We start from the raw sequence: 9917 nt of genomic DNA on the forward strand, positions 1-9917 counted from the left end.
CTTGGGTACCCGCCCGGGATGTTCACGCTGGGGTATTGCTCAGGAGGTTCCATCTTCGTTTCCCCAATAACCCAGGTCCACCTAGAAAGGGTCCGGTGGCCCCTCATAAAAGGGTGGGTACTGTAAAGGATTTGCCAGACACAGGTTCTGTGTCGACGCCCGTGGGCAATCAGTCTGCACCTGCTCCTATGTCTGTGAGACTGACTCCATCTTCCACCACTCAGGATGGCAGGCTTAGGAGTGGGAGAGCCTATCACAGCCTGGCCAGACGGAGCTAGTTCCCGCCCACTGTCTATTTATACCTGCCTTTCCTGTTCCTCCTTTGCCTGTGATTCTTCTATGCTTGTTTCCTGGCTTGCTGCTGCTGCTTGTACTACTGATCCTCTGCTTGTTATTGACCTTGGCTTTCTGACCACTCTCCTGCTCAGCGTTTTGTACCTCGCTCACTCCTGGTTTGACTCGGCTCGTTCACCACTCTTGTTGCTCACGGTATCTCCGTGGGAAGCTGCCCCGTTTCCCTAGCTTCTGTGTACCCCTGTCTGTTTTGTCTGTCTTGCACTTATTGAGCGTAGGGACCGTCGCCCAGTTGTACCCCGTCGCTTAGGACGGGTCGTTGCAAGTAGGCAGGGACTGAGTGGCGGGTAGATTAGGGCTCACCTGTCTGTCTCCCTACCTTGTCATTACAGCTAAAGGGTTAACAATGGGAACAGGAGATATGCAGGTAATTTGCAGGTAGGTAAAGGGTTCCGGCAGGTGGGAAAGGATTCACTTGGAAAGGGTTAACTAAAGATATTCCAGGGGATGTGTATGCAGGTGGAAAAGGGTTAATTTAGGGGCACCAGCTCGTTGTGTAGGGGGAAGAAGCAAGGGTTAAGTGTAGGGAGAGAGAGGTAGGAATGCTTGTATGTCCAGGGGAGAGAAAGGGTTACATGCAGCTATTGCTGCATGTAGATACTTAGTCTCGGTGCTGTGAGCGTCCGTTTAGGAGTCCGTTGGTGGAGCCAGGGTGCAGGAGGCAGGGCAGGAGAGGTCCGTGGTGGAGCTGGAGAGCAGGTATGTAGCTCGTCGTTGGTGGAGAAAGGCAGGACCCAGCTCCTGAGTGTACCGACGCAGGACTATTTAAACCCTGCCGGTACACTCATAGTGGGGCAAGTAGCGCTCGCCCCCGGCTATCATGGGTCGGCGCGGTGATATGTGGTCACTGGCCAACCAACCCATGAGAACGCTGTCGCGCACGAGAGAAGTTTAGATATGGATACAGGAGATCAAAAGCAGTATCTCCTGTCTCCATCAGTTTAAAACAAAGCAGGACAATAACTAATCACCCACAGATAACAAATGTAAATGTCCTAAAATAAAAAAAAACAATCAGTACTCATATATTCTTTCCCCCGGTGATCGGGCACTGACGCTGCCGTGGTCCTCTCTGTGTTTGTTTACATGCAGCCAGCAGTGACCTCAGTGGTCATGACTTGTGTTTCTGGCACGAACACTTAATGCTGGGCGCCACGATGCCAAGAATATGATACGTCACCGCTGAGACCTCTGACTGGCTGCAGCAGTCACAAACTGTTCACATGTAAGGAAATACTAGGAGGACCACCGGGGCATCTTTGCTGGATTGCTTGGGAAAGAATAGGTAAGTACTAATTGTTTTTTTATTTTAGGACATTTGCAGCTGTGTGTAAAAAACTTTAACAACTATCTGAGCTGCTGGCTGCAGGGACTGCAAGTGAGAATTTGCTGATTGGAGTGAGGTTTGTGAGTGTGCAGTAACGTGTATAGTTAAACACAGGGCCAAAGTTTAACAAAAGTACATTAAGGTTTGATATTTTTTCTTTGTGCAGTGTTATTGTATTTTAGTTTAAAACTTAAAATAGGGAAAAAACTATTTTGTTATATACTATATTTATTAATTTTATTATACTGTTTATCCCCGTTTATGTGAGAAGTGATATGAAGGAGAGTGTGAAAGAGACAATAGTGGGTGAATACTGTGAGGAGGTTGAGAGCTTGTGCGTGGAACTAGAAAGGGAGGTAAACACTGAAAAAATTACTTTTGGTGTAATCTATAGACCCCCCAATATAACTGAGGAGATGGAGGGTCAGCTATATAAACAGATGGAGCGGGCTGCACAGGCGGGTACTGTAGTGATAATGGGAGATTTTAATTTCTGGGATATTAATTGGTGTCATGGTTCGGCTTCAACTGCATAGGGGAGACATTTCCTCAACCTGTTGCAGGAAAATTTTCTGGCCCAGTTTGTGGAAGACCCGACTAGAGGTGAAGCTCTGTTGGATCTGGTCATTTCTAATAATGCAGATCTTGTTGGGAATGTCAATGTTCGTGAAAACCTTGGTAACAGTGATCACAATATAGTTACATTTTACCTATACTGTAAAAAACAAACGCAGGCTGGGAGGGCAAAAACATTTAATTTTAAGAAAGCCAATTTCCCCAGGATGAGGGCTGCAATTCAGGATATAGACTGGGAAGAACTTATGTCAAATAATGGGCAAATGATAAATGAGAGACTTTCAAATCTACTTTGGGTAATTATAGTGCAAAATTTATTCCTATAGGTAACAAGTATAAACGACTAAAATTAAATCCCACATGGCTTACACCTTCTGTGAAAGGGGCAATACATGAAAAAAAAAAGGCATTTAAAAAATACAAATCTGAGGGTACAGCTGTAGCCTTTGTAAAATATAAAGAGCTTAATAAAATCTGTAAAAATGTAATAAAATTTGCAAAAATACAAAATGAAAGGCAGGTGGCCAAGGATAGTAAAACAAATCCCCAAAAATACTTCAAGTATATAAATGCAAAAAAGCCAAGGTCTGAACATGTAGGACCCCTAGATAGTGGTAACGGGGAGTTGGTCACAGGGGATCAAGAGGAGGCAGAGTTACTAAATGGGTTCTTTAGCTCTGTATATACAACAGAAGAAAGAGCAGCTGATGTAGCCGGTGCCAGTGCTGTTAATATATCAGTTGATATACTGAATTGGATGAATGTAGATATGGTCCAAGCTAAATTAAATAAAATAAATGTGCACAAGGCCCCGGGACCAGATGGGTTACACCCTAGAGTTCTTAAAGAGCTTAATTCAGTTATTTCTGTCCCCCTTTTTATAATATTCAGAGAATCTCTAGTGACTGGAATATTGCCAAGGGACTCGCGCATGGCAAATGTGGTGCCTATTTTAAAAAAGGGCTCTAGGTCTTCCCCCGGGTAATTATAGACCAGTAAGCTTAACATCCATCATGGGGAAAATGTTTGAGGGGCTATTGAGGGACTATATACAGGATTATGTGACAAAAAATAGTATTATAAGTGACAGCCAGCACGGTTTTACTAAGGACAGAAGTTGTCAAACTAACCTGATCTGTTTTTATGAAGAGGTGAGCAGAAGCCTAGACAGAGGGGCCGCTGTGGATATAGTGTTTTTGGACTTTGCAAAGGCATTTGACACTGTCCCTCATAGATGTCTAATGGGTAAATTAAGGACTATAGGTTTAGAAAATATAGTTTGTAATTGGATTGAGAATTGGCTCAAGTACCGTATCCAGAGAGTTGTGGTCAATGATTCCTACTCTGAATGGTCCCCGGTTATAAGTGTTTGGGCATCCAGTTGGCAAATGAAGTTTAATGTAGATAAATGTAAAGTTATACATCTGTGTATTGGGCAGCAGGATATTGTCGTGTATTAAAAGAGGCATGGACTCGCGGGACAGGGATGTAATATTGCCACTTTACAAAGCATTAGTGAGGCCTCATCTAGAATATGCAGTTCAGTTCTGGGCTCCAGTTCATAGAAAGGATGCCCTGGAGTTGGAAAAAATACAAAGAAGAGCAACAAAGCTAATAAGGGGCATGGAGAATCTAAGTTATGAGGAAAGATTAAAAGAATTAAACCTATTTAGCCTTGAAAAAAGACGACTAAGGGGGGGACATGATTAATTTATATAAATATATTAATGGCACATACAAAAAATATGGTGAAATCCTGTTCAATATAAAACCCCCTCAAAAAACAAGGGGGCGCTCCCTCCGTCTGGAGAAAAAAAGGTTCAACCTGCAGAGGCGACAATCCTACTTTACTGTGAGAACTGTGAATCTATGGAATAGTCTACCGCAGGAGCTGGTCACAGCAGGGACAGTAGATGGCTTTAAAAAAGGGTTAGATGATTTCCTAGAACAAAAAAGTATTAGCACCTATGTGTAGAAATTTTTCCCTTCTCTTTTCCCGCCCCTTGGTTGAACTTGATGGACATGTGTCTTTTTTCAGCCGTACTAACTATGTAACTATGTAAACATGTGCTCCACGGACAATGCCACTAGGTGTGTGTCTTGGGCAATGTATGCATGCCTTGAACAGCCGTTTGAAGGCGAATATCTCTGCACTAGATGCACGCATGTTGGGTATTTGGAAACCCAAGTTTTTGATCTAAATATGCAGCATGCAACACTCAGGAGCATTACAAAATCGGGAGAAGAATTTAGAGGACAATTAGCAAGCACTCGCTGGGGCCATGAGATGGACGTGGGTGGAGGTGGGCAAGTTGATGACCCAGAGACCAGTAGATGGGTAACAATTAAAAGAAAGGGTAGGGGAAAAAGTGCCAGAGAGGCTAGTCCTGAGCTGGCACAACCTAGTAAATGTGCCTGTTTGGCTGATATTAGGGATGCAAGTCCACGGCCAGCATCACTGCAGCATGGCGTTGCTCCTAGCAATCAGGAAAATGAGTGCTGTGAGAAGGATGGCAATAAGAGTGCAGTAAAAGTCAGACAGATGCTGGTGGTAGGAGATTCTATTATTAGGTTGACAAATAGCATCATCTGTTGCCGAAACAGTGAATGCCGAACAGTGTGTTGTCTGGATTCGGCATATTGCGGCTTGGGTAGATAGATTTCTGGGTGGGGCTGAGGAAGCCTTGGCGGTCATGGTACACATTGGTACCAATGACAGAGTCAGTGGGAGATGAAAGGTCCTTAAAGGGGTTGTCCCAAGTTGACTCAAATTTTTTTTTTTAAACATTCTAAGCAGGAAATGAATTTGAAAACATTTGCTGTTAAAAAAATTTAAAAATTCATTTCCTAAGTGCCTTTTTTTTACACTTGATAACTCAGCAAGTGCTGGTTATCTTTTCTAAAAAGGGGCGTGAGCGGCTCGATGTCAATCAAGCCGCTCTGCTCTGCAGTGTGCGCGCTCCCGATGTTGCTAGATACTGTAGTTCTAGCAACATCGGGAGAATGTTCGTCTCAAGCGGGCATGGTAAGCCCGATTGAGACGAACTTACCGTGAATGTCATCAACCCTACAATACACTACAGTACACTACACTACATTCACCCCGTTTCGGCAAACAACGTCTCTCTCCCCCCCTGTCACTACATGTAATTTGTGTATCCGCCGCATCGGTGCTGCATCAGCACCCGGCGAACAACTAAAAATCTATAAAAAAAATAAACTCACCTAAGACGTTCTAACGGCGCTCTGAACGGTCCCGTCACTTGCCATCTTCCTTCTTCTTGGCGCCGCCCGCATTCATAGTAACAATGCGTTGTGGCGCTGATGACGTAATCATATCAGGCACACGTTATTACGTCATCTGCGCCCACCGCTATGTTATTGTGAATGGGAGCAGTAAGAAGAAAAGTGACGGGACCGTTCAGCTCTTCGTGGGAACGTCTTAGGTGAGTTTATTTTTGTATGTATGTTGTCATGTATGTGTATATTTGCATGTATGTATGTATGTATGTATATGTATGTTTTCTTGTATGTATGTTGTCATGTTTGTATGTGTATGTATGTTTGCTTGTATGTATGTATGTATGTTTGCTTGTATGTATGTTTGCTTGTATGTATGTTGTCAGGTTTGTATGTGTATATGTGTGTATATGTGCATGTATGTTTGCATGTATGTATGTTTGCATGTATGTTTGCATGTATGTATGTATGTATGTTTGCATGTATGTTTGTATGTATGTATGTATGTATGTTTTCATGTATGTATGTTGTCATGTTTGTATGTGTATATGTGCATGTATGTTTGCATGTATTTATGTTTTCATGTATGTATGTTTTCATGTATGTATGTTTGCTTGCATGTATGTTTGTATGTATGTTTTCTTGTATGTATGTTGTCATGTTTGTATGTGTATATGTGCATGTGTGTATATGTGCATGTATGTTTGCATGTATGTATGTATGTATGTTTGCTTGTATGTAGGTTTGCTTGTATGTATGTTTGCTTGTATGTATGTATGTTTTCTTGTATGTATGTATGTTTGCTTGTATGTATGTATGTTTTCTTGTATGTATGTATGTATGTATGTTTTCTTGTATGTATGTGTGTATGTATGTTTGCTTGTATGTATGTATGTATGTTTGCTTGTATGTATGTATGTTTGCTTGTATGTATGTATGTTTACTTGTATGTATGTTGTCATGTTTGTATGTGTATATGTGCATGTATGTGTATATGTGCATGTATGTTTGCATGTATGTTTTCATGTATGTATGTTTGCATGTATGTATGCATGTATGTTTGCATGTATGTATGTTTGCTTGTATGTATGTTTTCTTGTATGTATGTTGTCATGTTTGTATGTGTATATGTGCATGTATGTTTGCAGGTATGTATGTTTTCATGTATGTATGTTTGCATGTATGTATGTTTGCATGTATGTATGTTTGCATGTATGTATGTTTGCTTGCATGTATGTTTGCTTGCATGTATGTTTGCTTGCATGTATGTTTGCTTGTATGTATGTTTGCTTGTATGTATGTTTGCTTGTATGTATGTTTTCTTGTATGTATGTTGTCATGTTTGTATGTGTATATGTGCATGTATGTTTGCAGGTATGTATGTTTTCATGTATGTATGTTTGCATGTATGTATGTTTGCATGTATGTATGTTTGCATGTATGTATGGTTGCATGTATGTATGTTTGCTTGCATGTATGTATGTTTGCTTGCATGTATGTTTGCTTGCATGTATGTTTGCTTGCATGTATGTTTGCTTGTATGTATGTTTGCTTGTATGTATGTCTATGTGCATGTATGTTTGCATGTATGTTTGCATGTATGTATGTATGTTTGTTTGTATAAATGTCTGTATGGCCATGTATGATACTGTCTGCTGGCGCCCTGTATCTAAGCCAACTTTGCCGCAGGCTTCTATACATGGTATAACAGTCAGTATCACACATGAAAGTGAAACTAAGCCTACGACATGTTTTATTTCATATTTTTTTTTATATTTTTGATTTTTTACAGGTTTGGTGTTTGGACTACGTCGGTTTCGAGGACTACTTAGATGACGCTTTTTTTTTCATCAATAAAATGGTTAATGAGGGTTGTGTTGGGGGTGCTTTATTTCAATAAAATATTTTATCTATATCTTTGTGTTTTATTTTCAAGTTTTATTACTATCACTTTAGTAATGGCCGCTGTCTGAGTGACAAGGTCCATTACTAAGGGGAGGCTTAGTGTTAGCCGGTACAGAGGCTAACACTAAACATCATTATTACCCCGGTACCCACCACCACCAGGGGTGCCGGGAGGAGCTTGGTACGATCCAGTACCCGACCATCTGTTGTGATGGTCGGGCCCTGGGGCGGCCGCAGGCTGGTATTATGAGGCTGGGAAGGGCCAAAAACAGTGGACCTTCCCACCCTTGTAATGCTAGGCTGCTGCTGCTGTGTTGTATCTGGCTGGTTATAAAAATGGGGGGGACCCCACGTCATATTTTTTTATTATTTATTATTTTTATTAAAAAGACATGGGGTTCCACCCAATTTATCATAACCAGCCACAAACACAGTATTATTAGCCTGGGAATGTACTAAACCAGTGGCCCCTCCCACCCATGTAATGCCAGACTGCTGCAGCCTTGTAATATGGCTGGTCATTAAAAATGTGGGTGACCCAACGTCTATTGTTACATTTAAAAAAAAAACGACGTGGGGGTCCCCCACATTTTTATAACCAGCCCGATACAACACAGCAGCAGCAGCCTAGCATTACAAGGGTGGGAAGGTCCACTGTTTTTGGCCCTTCCCAGCCTCATAATACCAGCCTACGGCCGCCCCAGTACCCGACCATCACAACAGATGGTCGGGTACAGGGCCGCCATCAGGGGGGTATTAGGGGTAGTGGTGTGAGGGGCCCGGCCAAACCTAATTGAAAGGGGGGCCCGGCAACTGCCGCAACATTCTTTTGGTAGGAAAAAACGGGCCCCTGCAATGGGGCCCGTTTTCTTCACCAAGAGAATGTCGTGAGCTGCTGCTGCTGCTGCGGGTCCCCTCCCCTCGTCATGGGGGGCTGTCAAACCGTCCGCCCGCGCGCGCGCACCCGATCGCGCGCACAAGGAAACTCCCGCGCGTGCGCACTCGCGAACGCGCCCCCACGCGATCGGCCGCGCGCGCACCCGCGAACGAAGCGCGTGCAGCCGCGGACACACATGGACAAAACTTACCTGGACGTCTGGACCGAAGACCTCGCCTGGAAGACATCGCCGGAAGAGGACTGGAGTGGCAGCAGCTCTTCTGACACAGTGAGTAAATTATCTCAAAGTGCTGATCATGTATGGCCCTGTTCACACAGTATTTTGCAGGCAAAAAAAAATCAGCCTCAAAATTCCTTAAAGAATTTTGAGGCAGATTTTGACCTGCCCACACTATCTTGCCGCGTTTTTTTGCTGCGTTTTTGGCCCGCGGCGATTGAGGACAGCAGACAAAAAACGCAGCGAAAAATGCATTTTCTGCCTCCCATTGATTTCGATGGGAAGTCAGAGGCGGAACCGCGGCAAGAAAGGACGTGCTGCTTTTTCTTTTTTCCACGACTGGCTGCCATTGATTTCAGATTAAATCAATGGGAGGCGGTTTTGGAAGTTGTTTGGTGCTGATTCTGACGCAGTGTCCGAGTCAATATCAAGGGCCAAAAACTCTGAACTGGGCCTTATTGTTAGGGCTTATTCAGACGAACGTGTAATACGTCCGTGCAACGTGCGAGATTTTCACACGCCTCGCACGGACCTATGTTACTCTATGGGGCCGTTCAGACTGTCAGTGATTTTCACGCAGCGTGTGTCCGTGTGTCCGCTGCGTAAAACTCACGACATGTCCTATATTTGTGCATTGTTCGCGCATCACGCACCCATTGAAGTCAATGGGTGCGTGAAAATCCCGCCCAGCATTTCCACAGCAGTATAAACTATGAATGAAAACAGAAAAGCACCGCGTGCTACAAGCACACAAACAGAGTGTCATAATGATGGCGGCTGCGCGAAAATCACACAGCCGCGCATCATACGCTGCTGACACACGGAGCTGTTATGGACCTTTTGCATGCGCAAAACGCCACGTTTTTTGCGCGTGCAAAAAGCACACGCTTGTGTAAATCCGGCCTTAGGGTAGGAACACACTAGGCATGAACACTGCGGATTTTATGCAACACATTTTATTGTGGATAATCCGCAGCGTATTACAGTCGCAGCAGAGTGGATGAGATATGAACAAATCTCATCCACACGCTGCAAAAAAAATGGACCTGCAGTGTGGCTTTTTGGCTTTTTAAGCCGCAGCGTGTCAATGTATTCTGTGGAATCGCCGCTCCTCTGTTGCGGAAATGCTGCGGTTCTGCCGCAAAAATCACACATGAGAAAAAAAAAAGGTACTCTTTTAAATTGATAAAAAAGTTTCGACTTGCCCCGGCCGTAGTCCTGGTGACGCGATCCTCTATTCTTAGCGCAGCCCAGCCTCCTGTCATGACGTTTCATCCCATGTGACTGCTGCAGCGGTCACATGGTCTACAGCGTCATCCCAGGAGGCGGGGCTACGTTCAGAAGAGAGAGATGCGTCACCAGGACTACGGCCGGGGCAAGTCGAAACTTTTTTTTCCCTG

This window comes from Rhinoderma darwinii, chromosome 1 (assembly GCF_050947455.1).
Source record: "Rhinoderma darwinii isolate aRhiDar2 chromosome 1, aRhiDar2.hap1, whole genome shotgun sequence".
NCBI lineage: Eukaryota > Metazoa > Chordata > Amphibia > Anura > Rhinodermatidae > Rhinoderma > Rhinoderma darwinii.